General features: G+C 43.3%; 8 pseudogenes; all 8 read left to right on the top strand.

The window, feature by feature from the left end:
- Positions 1 to 977: 977 nt before the first annotated feature.
- LOC130313292 (U2 spliceosomal RNA) lies at positions 978 to 1,241 on the top strand (annotated as a pseudogene).
- A 1,483-nt stretch (positions 1,242 to 2,724) lies between these two features.
- On the top strand, positions 2,725 to 2,989 carry LOC130313299 (U2 spliceosomal RNA; annotated as a pseudogene).
- A 1,470-nt stretch (positions 2,990 to 4,459) lies between these two features.
- LOC130313291 (U2 spliceosomal RNA) lies at positions 4,460 to 4,723 on the top strand (annotated as a pseudogene).
- A 1,471-nt stretch (positions 4,724 to 6,194) lies between these two features.
- LOC130313290 (U2 spliceosomal RNA) lies at positions 6,195 to 6,458 on the top strand (annotated as a pseudogene).
- A 1,479-nt stretch (positions 6,459 to 7,937) lies between these two features.
- Positions 7,938 to 8,200, top strand: LOC130313308 (U2 spliceosomal RNA; annotated as a pseudogene).
- Positions 8,201 to 9,672: 1,472 nt separating this feature from the next.
- LOC130313298 (U2 spliceosomal RNA) lies at positions 9,673 to 9,937 on the top strand (annotated as a pseudogene).
- A 1,486-nt stretch (positions 9,938 to 11,423) lies between these two features.
- On the top strand, positions 11,424 to 11,687 carry LOC130313306 (U2 spliceosomal RNA; annotated as a pseudogene).
- Positions 11,688 to 13,185: 1,498 nt separating this feature from the next.
- LOC130313288 (U2 spliceosomal RNA) lies at positions 13,186 to 13,449 on the top strand (annotated as a pseudogene).
- Positions 13,450 to 14,495: the final 1,046 nt, after the last annotated feature.

The raw sequence follows: 14,495 nt of genomic DNA, 5'->3' as shown, positions 1-14,495 counted from the left end.
GAAGAAGAAGAAGAAGAAGAAGAAGAAGACGGAAAAAAATATATATAAAAAGAAAAAGAGAGAGAGAGAGAGAGACTGACTTAGTGAGCGAGTGAGTGAGAGAGTGAGAGTGAGTGAGAGTGAATGAGTGAGTGAGTGATTGAGTGAGTGAGTGAGTGAGAACAAATGAGTTAAAGCAAGTGAGTGAGAGAGATCGAATGAATGAAAGTCTGAATGACAGAAAGAAAAAAGGATGAAGAAAGAAGCATGAAGAAAAAAAAATGTATATGGAGTTGCTGACATGAGTGCAATCTACAAAGCCGTTGAGGCTGATCCTCATGGGAGGATTATTGCACCAGGACCCTTAGCACTTTTAAAATGCCATTCAATGCCACGGGCTAGATGTAAACTGCAGATGACCATGTTGTGGTAGTTACCATGGATACCCAAGTGATGTGTGAGCTAACACATAGGCCCAACAGATTCCAAGAAGGCCAGAATCACCAGCGGCACCACCATCGATTGTCAGCTCACCCGGATTCAGCAAATACCAGAGTCCAAAATGATGCAGGTTTATACTGTTAATTTTCAGTTTATCGTTACAGTTGGTGTTATTCCATGTCGGAAGGGACGCAGCTACAGCCAGTGGGGTAACTAGAGACAGGCAGGCAGCTATGTGCAACAAAGGTAGGCGTGTTGTTTTCATATGCAGATCTGAAATATTGTCTTATATGCAAGAGGAGGAGTGATGGGGGTTCAGGCAAAAGCCAGGCTATGGATTGCATTGCTAAATGCTCCATCAGAGTGCAATGGTCGCCTGTCCTTTTTTTAAGTGATGATGTGGGTTTAGCCTGTGCTGTATGTATGTATGGGTGGCTGACTGCCACCCACCCAGAAAGTGTATGGGAGGCTGGTTGGCTGCCAGCCTTCCTTCCATTCCTATGAGTAATGTGAGTGCTCATGAAGGGGACATGGTTGGGTCCACCCCTTTCCCGGTTATCCCCTCTAGGCCTTTTGGCTTAGATCAAGTGTAAAAAAAGAAAGGATCTTGCGACAGATCGCATCCTGAGGCACGTTTTTTTTTGTGTGAATACTTGCACTTGGGTGACTTGTGAGCACATACTGATACATACGTTCCCTATCTGGGGACCATAAATTAAATGGATTTTTGAGAAAGGGAGCTGATTTGGAAGCTTGCTTCTGTCGCCCTATGCATTGACCCGATGTGGCAGTATCTTCGGGTAGTGAACAGTGCACCACCCCATTCCAGTGTTAAACAAGAAAGATTCTCATTTAATCCTCCGTGGGTGAGAATTTGAGTTTGAGAATTGGAGACCAAAATGATGAGTTGCACTGACTGGTTTATGAACGTCTATTCATTTAGCGTTTTAATGACCATGTTTGCACACTGATTGGTGTAAAAAAATAAAATAAAACTAAATAATAATAATCTAGCACACCTGTGCAGGTTTGACATGACATGACAGGTAGCTGTCTTGTGGGTGGTGCTGAATCCTGTTAAATGACATGAGGGTCTCATGCCTATACACAAGGGTGTGTCATTGCTGTTGCTTGACCATGCATTGGTTTCTGTGGTCAGTGAATGATAAAAACAAAATTTACCATCCATTGATGGATGGGAAATCCGCCATGAGGCATTTGTTTTTAGAAACTGCTGCTCACAACCAATGTTGCAATGGAGTGTCTCCATCTGCTGGTGGTATTGGAAAGGCATTAGTGCTATGACAGGGTCTGAAGAAGAAGAAGAAGAAGAAGAAGAAGAAGAAGACGGAAAAAAATATATATAAAAAGAAAAAGAGAGAGAGAGAGAGAGACTGACTTAGTGAGCGAGTGAGTGAGAGAGTGAGAGTGAGTGAGAGTGAATGAGTGAGTGAGTGATTGAGTGAGTGAGTGAGTGAGTGAGTGAGAACAAATGAGTTAAAGCAAGTGAGTGAGAGAGATCGAATGAATGAAAGTCTGAATGACAGAAAGAAAAAAGGATGAAGAAAGAAGCATGAAGAAAAAAAAATGTATATGGAGTTGCTGACATGAGTGCAATCTACAAAGCCGTTGAGGCTGATCCTCATGGGAGGATTATTGCACCAGGACCCTTAGCACTTTTAAAATGCCATTCAATGCCACGGGCTAGATGTAAACTGCAGATGACCATGTTGTGGTAGTTACCATGGATACCCAAGTGATGTGTGAGCTAACACATAGGCCCAACAGATTCCAAGAAGGCCAGAATCACCAGCGGCACCACCATCGATTGTCAGCTCACCCGGATTCAGCAAATACCAGAGTCCAAAATGATGCAGGTTTATACTGTTAATTTTCAGTTTATCGTTACAGTTGGTGTTATTCCATGTCGGAAGGGACGCAGCTACAGCCAGTGGGGTAACTAGAGACAGGCAGGCAGCTATGTGCAACAAAGGTAGGCGTGTTGTTTTCATATGCAGATCTGAAATATTGTCTTATATGCAAGAGGAGGAGTGATGGGGGTTCAGGCAAAAGCCAGGCTATGGATTGCATTGCTAAATGCTCCATCAGAGTGCAATGGTCGCCTGTCCTTTTTTTAAGTGATGATGTGGGTTTAGCCTGTGCTGTATGTATGTATGGGTGGCTGACTGCCACCCACCCAGAAAGTGTATGGGAGGCTGGTTGGCTGCCAGCCTTCCTTCCATTCCTATGAGTAATGTGAGTGCTCATGAAGGGGACATGGTTGGGTCCACCCCTTTCCCGGTTATCCCCTCTAGGCCTTTTGGCTTAGATCAAGTGTAAAAAAAGAAAGGATCTTGCGACAGATCGCATCCTGAGGCACGTTTTTTTTTTGTGTGAATACTTGCACTTGGGTGACTTGTGAGCACATACTGATACATACGTTCCCTATCTGGGGACCATAAATTAAATGGATTTTTGAGAAAGGGAGCTGATTTGGAAGCTTGCTTCTGTCGCCCTATGCATTGACCCGATGTGGCAGTATCTTCGGGTAGTGAACAGTGCACCACCCCATTCCAGTGTTAAACAAGAAAGATTCTCATTTAATCCTCCGTGGGTGAGAATTTGAGTTTGAGAATTGGAGACCAAAATGATGAGTTGCACTGACTGGTTTATGAACGTCTATTCATTTAGCGTTTTAATGACCATGTTTGCACACTGATTGGTGTAAAAAAATAAAATAAAACTAAATAATAATAATCTAGCACACCTGTGCAGGTTTGACATGACATGACAGGTAGCTGTCTTGTGGGTGGTGCTGAATCCTGTTAAATGACATGAGGGTCTCATGCCTATACACAAGGGTGTGTCATTGCTGTTGCTTGACCATGCATTGGTTTCTGTGGTCAGTGAATGATAAAAACAAAATTTACCATCCATTGATGGATGGGAAATCCGCCATGAGGCATTTGTTTTTAGAAACTGCTGCTCACAACCAATGTTGCAATGGAGTGTCTCCATCTGCTGGTGGTATTGGAAAGGCATTAGTGCTATGACAGGGTCTGAAGAAGAAGAAGAAGAAGAAGACGGAAAAAATATATATAAAAAGAAAAAGAGAGAGAGAGAGAGAGACTGACTTAGTGAGCGAGTGAGTGAGAGAGTGAGAGTGAGTGAGAGTGAATGAGTGAGTGAGTGATTGAGTGAGTGAGTGAGTGAGTGAGTGAGAACAAATGAGTTAAAGCAAGTGAGTGAGAGAGATCGAATGAATGAAAGTCTGAATGACAGAAAGAAAAAAGGATGAAGAAAGAAGCATGAAGAAAAAAAAATGTATATGGAGTTGCTGACATGAGTGCAATCTACAAAGCCGTTGAGGCTGATCCTCATGGGAGGATTATTGCACCAGGACCCTTAGCACTTTTAAAATGCCATTCAATGCCACGGGCTAGATGTAAACTGCAGATGACCATGTTGTGGTAGTTACCATGGATACCCAAGTGATGTGTGAGCTAACACATAGGCCCAACAGATTCCAAGAAGGCCAGAATCACCAGCGGCACCACCATCGATTGTCAGGTCACCCGGATTCAGCAAATACCAGAGTCCAAAATGATGCAGGTTTATACTGTTAATTTTCAGTTTATCGTTACAGTTGGTGTTATTCCATGTCGGAAGGGACGCAGCTACAGCCAGTGGGGTAACTAGAGACAGGCAGGCAGCTATGTGCAACAAAGGTAGGCGTGTTGTTTTCATATGCAGATCTGAAATATTGTCTTATATGCAAGAGGAGGAGTGATGGGGGTTCAGGCAAAAGCCAGGCTATGGATTGCATTGCTAAATGCTCCATCAGAGTGCAATGGTCGCCTGTCCTTTTTTTAAGTGATGATGTGGGTTTAGCCTGTGCTGTATGTATGTATGGGTGGCTGACTGCCACCCACCCAGAAAGTGTATGGGAGGCTGGTTGGCTGCCAGCCTTCCTTCCATTCCTATGAGTAATGTGAGTGCTCATGAAGGGGACATGGTTGGGTCCACCCCTTTCCCGGTTATCCCCTCTAGGCCTTTTGGCTTAGATCAAGTGTAAAAAAAGAAAGGATCTTGCGACAGATCGCATCCTGAGGCACGTTTTTTTTTGTGTGAATACTTGCACTTGGGTGACTTGTGAGCACATACTGATACATACGTTCCCTATCTGGGGACCATAAATTAAATGGATTTTTGAGAAAGGGAGCTGATTTGGAAGCTTGCTTCTGTCGCCCTATGCATTGACCCGATGTGGCAGTATCTTCGGGTAGTGAACAGTGCACCACCCCATTCCAGTGTTAAACAAGAAAGATTCTCATTTAATCCTCCGTGGGTGAGAATTTGAGTTTGAGAATTGGAGACCAAAATGATGAGTTGCACTGACTGGTTTATGAACGTCTATTCATTTAGCGTTTTAATGACCATGTTTGCACACTGATTGGTGTAAAAAAATAAAATAAAACTAAATAATAATAATCTAGCACACCTGTGCAGGTTTGACATGACATGACAGGTAGCTGTCTTGTGGGTGGTGCTGAATCCTGTTAAATGACATGAGGGTCTCATGCCTATACACAAGGGTGTGTCATTGCTGTTGCTTGACCATGCATTGGTTTCTGTGGTCAGTGAATGATAAAAACAAAATTTACCATCCATTGATGGATGGGAAATCCGCCATGAGGCATTTGTTTTTAGAAACTGCTGCTCACAACCAATGTTGCAATGGAGTGTCTCCATCTGCTGGTGGTATTGGAAAGGCATTAGTGCTATGACAGGGTCTGAAGAAGAAGAAGAAGAAGAAGAAGAAGAAGAAGACGGAAAAAAATATATATAAAAAGAAAAAGAGAGAGAGAGAGAGAGACTGACTTAGTGAGCGAGTGAGTGAGAGAGTGAGAGTGAGTGAGAGTGAATGAGTGAGTGAGTGATTGAGTGAGTGAGTGAGAACAAATGAGTTAAAGCAAGTGAGTGAGAGAGATCGAATGAATGAAAGTCTGAATGACAGAAAGAAAAAAGGATGAAGAAAGAAGCATGAAGAAAAAAAAATGTATATGGAGTTGCTGACATGAGTGCAATCTACAAAGCCGTTGAGGCTGATCCTCATGGGAGGATTATTGCACCAGGACCCTTAGCACTTTTAAAATGCCATTCAATGCCACGGGCTAGATGTAAACTGCAGATGACCATGTTGTGGTAGTTACCATGGATACCCAAGTGATGTGTGAGCTAACACATAGGCCCAACAGATTCCAAGAAGGCCAGAATCACCAGCGGCACCACCATCGATTGTCAGGTCACCCGGATTCAGCAAATACCAGAGTCCAAAATGATGCAGGTTTATACTGTTAATTTTCAGTTTATCGTTACAGTTGGTGTTATTCCATGTCGGAAGGGACGCAGCTACAGCCAGTGGGGTAACTAGAGACAGGCAGGCAGCTATGTGCAACAAAGGTAGGCGTGTTGTTTTCATATGCAGATCTGAAATATTGTCTTATATGCAAGAGGAGGAGTGATGGGGGTTCAGGCAAAAGCCAGGCTATGGATTGCATTGCTAAATGCTCCATCAGAGTGCAATGGTCGCCTGTCCTTTTTTTAAGTGATGATGTGGGTTTAGCCTGTGCTGTATGTATGTATGGGTGGCTGACTGCCACCCACCCAGAAAGTGTATGGGAGGCTGGTTGGCTGCCAGCCTTCCTTCCATTCCTATGAGTAATGTGAGTGCTCATGAAGGGGACATGGTTGGGTCCACCCCTTTCCCGGTTATCCCCTCTAGGCCTTTTGGCTTAGATCAAGTGTAAAAAAAGAAAGGATCTTGCGACAGATCGCATCCTGAGGCACGTTTTTTTTTGTGTGAATACTTGCACTTGGGTGACTTGTGAGCACATACTGATACATACGTTCCCTATCTGGGGACCATAAATTAAATGGATTTTTGAGAAAGGGAGCTGATTTGGAAGCTTGCTTCTGTCGCCCTATGCATTGACCCGATGTGGCAGTATCTTCGGGTAGTGAACAGTGCACCACCCCATTCCAGTGTTAAACAAGAAAGATTCTCATTTAATCCTCCGTGGGTGAGAATTTGAGTTTGAGAATTGGAGACCAAAATGATGAGTTGCACTGACTGGTTTATGAACGTCTATTCATTTAGCGTTTTAATGACCATGTTTGCACACTGATTGGTGTAAAAAAATAAAATAAAACTAAATAATAATAATCTAGCACACCTGTGCAGGTTTGACATGACATGACAGGTAGCTGTCTTGTGGGTGGTGCTGAATCCTGTTAAATGACATGAGGGTCTCATGCCTATACACAAGGGTGTGTCATTGCTGTTGCTTGACCATGCATTGGTTTCTGTGGTCAGTGAATGATAAAAACAAAATTTACCATCCATTGATGGATGGGAAATCCGCCATGAGGCATTTGTTTTTAGAAACTGCTGCTCACAACCAATGTTGCAATGGAGTGTCTCCATCTGCTGGTGGTATTGGAAAGGCATTAGTGCTATGACAGGGTCTGAAGAAGAAGAAGAAGAAGAAGAAGAAGAAGAAGACGGAAAAAAATATATATAAAAAGAAAAAGAGAGAGAGAGAGAGAGACTGACTTAGTGAGCGAGTGAGTGAGAGAGTGAGAGTGAGTGAGAGTGAATGAGTGAGTGAGTGATTGAGTGAGTGAGTGAGTGAGTGAGAACAAATGAGTTAAAGCAAGTGAGTGAGAGAGATCGAATGAATGAAAGTCTGAATGACAGAAAGAAAAAAGGATGAAGAAAGAAGCATGAAGAAAAAAAAATGTATATGGAGTTGCTGACATGAGTGCAATCTACAAAGCCGTTGAGGCTGATCCTCATGGGAGGATTATTGCACCAGGACCCTTAGCACTTTTAAAATGCCATTCAATGCCACGGGCTAGATGTAAACTGCAGATGACCATGTTGTGGTAGTTACCATGGATACCCAAGTGATGTGTGAGCTAACACATAGGCCCAACAGATTCCAAGAAGGCCAGAATCACCAGCGGCACCACCATCGATTGTCAGGTCACCCGGATTCAGCAAATACCAGAGTCCAAAATGATGTAGGTTTATACTATTAATTTTCAGTTTATCGTTACAGTTGGTGTTATTCCATGTCGGAAGGGACGCAGCTACAGCCAGTGGGGTAACTAGAGACAGGCAGGCAGCTATGTGCAACAAAGGTAGGCGTGTTGTTTTCATATGCAGATCTGAAATATTGTCTTATATGCAAGAGGAGGAGTGATGGGGGTTCAGGCAAAAGCCAGGCTATGGATTGCATTGCTAAATGCTCCATCAGAGTGCAATGGTCGCCTGTCCTTTTTTTAAGTGATGATGTGGGTTTAGCCTGTGCTGTATGTATGTATGGGTGGCTGACTGCCACCCACCCAGAAAGTGTATGGGAGGCTGGTTGGCTGCCAGCCTTCCTTCCATTCCTATGAGTAATGTGAGTGCTCATGAAGGGGACATGGTTGGGTCCACCCCTTTCCCGGTTATCCCCTCTAGGCCTTTTGGCTTAGATGTGTAAAAAAAGAAAGGATCTTGCGACAGATCGCATCCTGAGGCACGTTTTTTTTTTTGTGTGAATACTTGCACTTGGGTGACTTGTGAGCACATACTGATACATACGTTCCCTATCTGGGGACCATAAATTAAATGGATTTTTGAGAAAGGGAGCTGATTTGGAAGCTTGCTTCTGTCGCCCTATGCATTGACCCGATGTGGCAGTATCTTCGGGTAGTGAACAGTGCACCACCCCATTCCAGTGTTAAACAAGAAAGATTCTCATTTAATCCTCCGTGGGTGAGAATTTGAGTTTGAGAATTGGAGACCAAAATGATGAGTTGCACTGACTGGTTTATGAACGTCTATTCATTTAGCGTTTTAATGACCATGTTTGCACACTGATTGGTGTAAAAAAATAAAATAAAACTAAATAATAATAATCTAGCACACCTGTGCAGGTTTGACATGACATGACAGGTAGCTGTCTTGTGGGTGGTGCTGAATCCTGTTAAATGACATGAGGGTCTCATGCCTATACACAAGGGTGTGTCATTGCTGTTGCTTGACCATGCATTGGTTTCTGTGGTCAGTGAATGATAAAAACAAAATTTACCATCCATTGATGGATGGGAAATCCGCCATGAGGCATTTGTTTTTAGAAACTGCTGCTCACAACCAATGTTGCAATGGAGTGTCTCCATCTGCTGGTGGTATTGGAAAGGCATTAGTGCTATGACAGGGTCTGAAGAAGAAGAAGAAGAAGAAGAAGAAGAAGACGGAAAAAAATATATATAAAAAGAAAAAGAGAGAGAGAGAGACTGACTTAGTGAGCGAGTGAGTGAGAGAGTGAGAGTGAGTGAGAGTGAATGAGTGAGTGAGTGATTGAGTGAGTGAGTGAGTGAGTGAGAACAAATGAGTTAAAGCAAGTGAGTGAGAGAGATCGAATGAATGAAAGTCTGAATGACAGAAAGAAAAAAGGATGAAGAAAGAAGCATGAAGAAAAAAAAATGTATATGGAGTTGCTGACATGAGTGCAATCTACAAAGCCGTTGAGGCTGATCCTCATGGGAGGATTATTGCACCAGGACCCTTAGCACTTTTAAAATGCCATTCAATGCCACGGGCTAGATGTAAACTGCAGATGACCATGTTGTGGTAGTTACCATGGATACCCAAGTGATGTGTGAGCTAACACATAGGCCCAACAGATTCCAAGAAGGCCAGAATCACCAGCGGCACCACCATCGATTGTCAGGTCACCCGGATTCAGCAAATACCAGAGTCCAAAATGATGCAGGTTTATACTGTTAATTTTCAGTTTATCGTTACAGTTGGTGTTATTCCATGTCGGAAGGGACGCAGCTACAGCCAGTGGGGTAACTAGAGACAGGCAGGCAGCTATGTGCAACAAAGGTAGGCGTGTTGTTTTCATATGCAGATCTGAAATATTGTCTTATATGCAAGAGGAGGAGTGATGGGGGTTCAGGCAAAAGCCAGGCTATGGATTGCATTGCTAAATGCTCCATCAGAGTGCAATGGTCGCCTGTCCTTTTTTTAAGTGATGATGTGGGTTTAGCCTGTGCTGTATGTATGTATGGGTGGCTGACTGCCACCCACCCAGAAAGTGTATGGGAGGCTGGTTGGCTGCCAGCCTTCCTTCCATTCCTATGAGTAATGTGAGTGCTCATGAAGGGGACATGGTTGGGTCCACCCCTTTCCCGGTTATCCCCTCTAGGCCTTTTGGCTTAGATCAAGTGTAAAAAAAGAAAGGATCTTGCGACAGATCGCATCCTGAGGCACGTTTTTTTTTTGTGTGAATACTTGCACTTGGGTGACTTGTGAGCACATACTGATACATACGTTCCCTATCTGGGGACCATAAATTAAATGGATTTTTGAGAAAGGGAGCTGATTTGGAAGCTTGCTTCTGTCGCCCTATGCATTGACCCGATGTGGCAGTATCTTCGGGTAGTGAACAGTGCACCACCCCATTCCAGTGTTAAACAAGAAAGATTCTCATTTAATCCTCCGTGGGTGAGAATTTGAGTTTGAGAATTGGAGACCAAAATGATGAGTTGCACTGACTGGTTTATGAACGTCTATTCATTTAGCGTTTTAATGACCATGTTTGCACACTGATTGGTGTAAAAAAATAAAATAAAACTAAATAATAATAATCTAGCACACCTGTGCAGGTTTGACATGACATGACAGGTAGCTGTCTTGTGGGTGGTGCTGAATCCTGTTAAATGACATGAGGGTCTCATGCCTATACACAAGGGTGTGTCATTGCTGTTGCTTGACCATGCATTGGTTTCTGTGGTCAGTGAATGATAAAAACAAAATTTACCATCCATTGATGGATGGGAAATCCGCCATGAGGCATTTGTTTTTAGAAACTGCTGCTCACAACCAATGTTGCAATGGAGTGTCTCCATCTGCTGGTGGTATTGGAAAGGCATTAGTGCTATGACAGGGTCTGAAGAAGAAGAAGAAGAAGAAGAAGAAGAAGAAGAAGACGGAAAAAAATATATATAAAAAGAAAAAGAGAGAGAGAGAGAGAGACTGACTTAGTGAGCGAGTGAGTGAGAGAGTGAGAGTGAGTGAGAGTGAATGAGTGAGTGAGTGATTGAGTGAGTGAGTGAGTGAGTGAGTGAGAACAAATGAGTTAAAGCAAGTGAGTGAGAGAGATCGAATGAATGAAAGTCTGAATGACAGAAAGAAAAAAGGATGAAGAAAGAAGCATGAAGAAAAAAAAATGTATATGGAGTTGCTGACATGAGTGCAATCTACAAAGCCGTTGAGGCTGATCCTCATGGGAGGATTATTGCACCAGGACCCTTAGCACTTTTAAAATGCCATTCAATGCCACGGGCTAGATGTAAACTGCAGATGACCATGTTGTGGTAGTTACCATGGATACCCAAGTGATGTGTGAGCTAACACATAGGCCCAACAGATTCCAAGAAGGCCAGAATCACCAGCGGCACCACCATCGATTGTCAGGTCACCCGGATTCAGCAAATACCAGAGTCCAAAATGATGCAGGTTTATACTGTTAATTTTCAGTTTATCGTTACAGTTGGTGTTATTCCATGTCGGAAGGGACGCAGCTACAGCCAGTGGGGTAACTAGAGACAGGCAGGCAGCTATGTGCAACAAAGGTAGGCGTGTTGTTTTCATATGCAGATCTGAAATATTGTCTTATATGCAAGAGGAGGAGTGATGGGGGTTCAGGCAAAAGCCAGGCTATGGATTGCATTGCTAAATGCTCCATCAGAGTGCAATGGTCGCCTGTCCTTTTTTTAAGTGATGATGTGGGTTTAGCCTGTGCTGTATGTATGTATGGGTGGCTGACTGCCACCCACCCAGAAAGTGTATGGGAGGCTGGTTGGCTGCCAGCCTTCCTTCCATTCCTATGAGTAATGTGAGTGCTCATGAAGGGGACATGGTTGGGTCCACCCCTTTCCCGGTTATCCCCTCTAGGCCTTTTGGCTTAGATCAAGTGTAAAAAAAGAAAGGATCTTGCGACAGATCGCATCCTGAGGCACATTTTTTTTTGTGTGAATACTTGCACTTGGGTGACTTGTGAGCACATACTGATACATACGTTCCCTATCTGGGGGCCATAAATTAAATGGATTTTTGAGAAAGGGAGCTGATTTGGAAGCTTGCTTCTGTCGCCCTATGCATTGACCCGATGTGGCAGTATCTTCGGGTAGTGAACAGTGCACCACCCCATTCCAGTGTTAAACAAGAAAGATTCTCATTTAATCCTCCGTGGGTGAGAATTTGAGTTTGAGAATTGGAGACCAAAATGATGAGTTGCACTGACTGGTTTATGAACGTCTATTCATTTAGCGTTTTAATGACCATGTTTGCACACTGATTGGTGTAAAAAAATAAAATAAAACTAAATAATAATAATCTAGCACACCTGTGCAGGTTTGACATGACATGACAGGTAGCTGTCTTGTGGGTGGTGCTGAATCCTGTTAAATGACATGAGGGTCTCATGCCTATACACAAGGGTGTGTCATTGCTGTTGCTTGACCATGCATTGGTTTCTGTGGTCAGTGAATGATAAAAACAAAATTTACCATCCATTGATGGATGGGAAATCCGCCATGAGGCATTTGTTTTTAGAAACTGCTGCTCACAACCAATGTTGCAATGGAGTGTCTCCATCTGCTGGTGGTATTGGAAAGGCATTAGTGCTATGACAGGGTCTGAAGAAGAAGAAGAAGAAGAAGAAGAAGAAGAAGAAGAAGAAGAAGAAGACGGAAAAAAATATATATAAAAAGAAAAAGAGAGAGAGAGAGAGAGACTGACTTAGTGAGCGAGTGAGTGAGAGAGTGAGAGTGAGTGAGAGTGAATGAGTGAGTGAGTGATTGAGTGAGTGAGTGAGTGAGTGAGTGAGAACAAATGAGTTAAAGCAAGTGAGTGAGAGAGATCGAATGAATGAAAGTCTGAATGACAGAAAGAAAAAAGGATGAAGAAAGAAGCATGAAGAAAAAAAAATGTATATGGAGTTGCTGACATGAGTGCAATCTACAAAGCCGTTGAGGCTGATCCTCATGGGAGGATTATTGCACCAGGACCCTTAGCACTTTTAAAATGCCATTCAATGCCACGGGCTAGATGTAAACTGCAGATGACCATGTTGTGGTAGTTACCATGGATACCCAAGTGATGTGTGAGCTAACACATAGGCCCAACAGATTCCAAGAAGGCCAGAATCACCAGCGGCACCACCATCGATTGTCAGGTCACCCGGATTCAGCAAATACCAGAGTCCAAAATGATGCAGGTTTATACTGTTAATTTTCAGTTTATCGTTACAGTTGGTGTTATTCCATGTCGGAAGGGACGCAGCTACAGCCAGTGGGGTAACTAGAGACAGGCAGGCAGCTATGTGCAACAAAGGTAGGCGTGTTGTTTTCATATGCAGATCTGAAATATTGTCTTATATGCAAGAGGAGGAGTGATGGGGGTTCAGGCAAAAGCCAGGCTATGGATTGCATTGCTAAATGCTCCATCAGAGTGCAATGGTCGCCTGTCCTTTTTTTAAGTGATGATGTGGGTTTAGCCTGTGCTGTATGTATGTATGGGTGGCTGACTGCCACCCACCCAGAAAGTGTATGGGAGGCTGGTTGGCTGCCAGCCTTCCTTCCATTCCTATGAGTAATGTGAGTGCTCATGAAGGGGACATGGTTGGGTCCACCCCTTTCCCGGTTATCCCCTCTAGGCCTTTTGGCTTAGATCAAGTGTAAAAAAAGAAAGGATCTTGCGACAGATCGCATCCTGAGGCACGTTTTTTTTTGTGTGAATACTTGCACTTGGGTGACTTGTGAGCACATACTGATACATACGTTCCCTATCTGGGGACCATAAATTAAATGGATTTTTGAGAAAGGGAGCTGATTTGGAAGCTTGCTTCTGTCGCCCTATGCATTGACCCGATGTGGCAGTATCTTCGGGTAGTGAACAGTGCACCACCCCATTCCAGTGTTAAACAAGAAAGATTCTCATTTAATCCTCCGTGGGTGAGAATTTGAGTTTGAGAATTGGAGACCAAAATGATGAGTTGCACTGACTGGTTTATGAACGTCTATTCATTTAGCGTTTTAATGACCATGTTTGCACACTGATTGGTGTAAAAAAATAAAATAAAACTAAATAATAATAATCTAGCACACCTGTGCAGGTTTGACATGACATGACAGGTAGCTGTCTTGTGGGTGGTGCTGAATCCTGTTAAATGACATGAGGGTCTCATGCCTATACACAAGGGTGTGTCATTGCTGTTGCTTGACCATGCATTGGTTTCTGTGGTCAGTGAATGATAAAAACAAAATTTACCATCCATTGATGGATGGGAAATCCGCCATGAGGCATTTGTTTTTAGAAACTGCTGCTCACAACCAATGTTGCAATGGAGTGTCTCCATCTGCTGGTGGTATTGGAAAGGCATTAGTGCTATGACAGGGTCTGAAGAAGAAGAAGAAGAAGAAGAAGAAGACGGAAAAAAATATATATAAAAAGAAAAAGAGAGAGAGAGAGAGAGACTGACTTAGTGAGCGAGTGAGTGAGAGAGTGAGAGTGAGTGAGAGTGAATGAGTGAGTGAGTGATTGAGTGAGTGAGTGAGTGAGTGAGAACAAATGAGTTAAAGCAAGTGAGTGAGAGAGATTGAATGAATGAAAGTCTGAATGACAGAAAGAAAAAAGGATGAAGAAAGAAGCATGAAGAAAAAAAAATGTATATGGAGTTGCTGACATGAGTGCAATCTACAAAGCCGTTGAGGCTGATCCTCATGGGAGGATTATTGCACCAGGACCCTTAGCACTTTTAAAATGCCATTCAATGCCACGGGCTAGATGTAAACTGCAGATGACCATGTTGTGGTAGTTACCATGGATACCCAAGTGATGTGTGAGCTAACACATAGGCCCAACAGATTCCAAGAAGGCCAGAATCACCAGCGGCACCACCATCGATTGTCAGGTCACCCGGATTCAGCAAATACCAGAGTCCAAAATGATGCAG

This window comes from Hyla sarda, unplaced genomic scaffold, assembly GCF_029499605.1.
Source record: "Hyla sarda isolate aHylSar1 unplaced genomic scaffold, aHylSar1.hap1 scaffold_1751, whole genome shotgun sequence".
NCBI lineage: Eukaryota > Metazoa > Chordata > Amphibia > Anura > Hylidae > Hyla > Hyla sarda.
The sequence above is the reverse complement of the archived record's forward strand: the minus strand, read 5'-3'. Positions and strand labels throughout refer to the sequence as shown.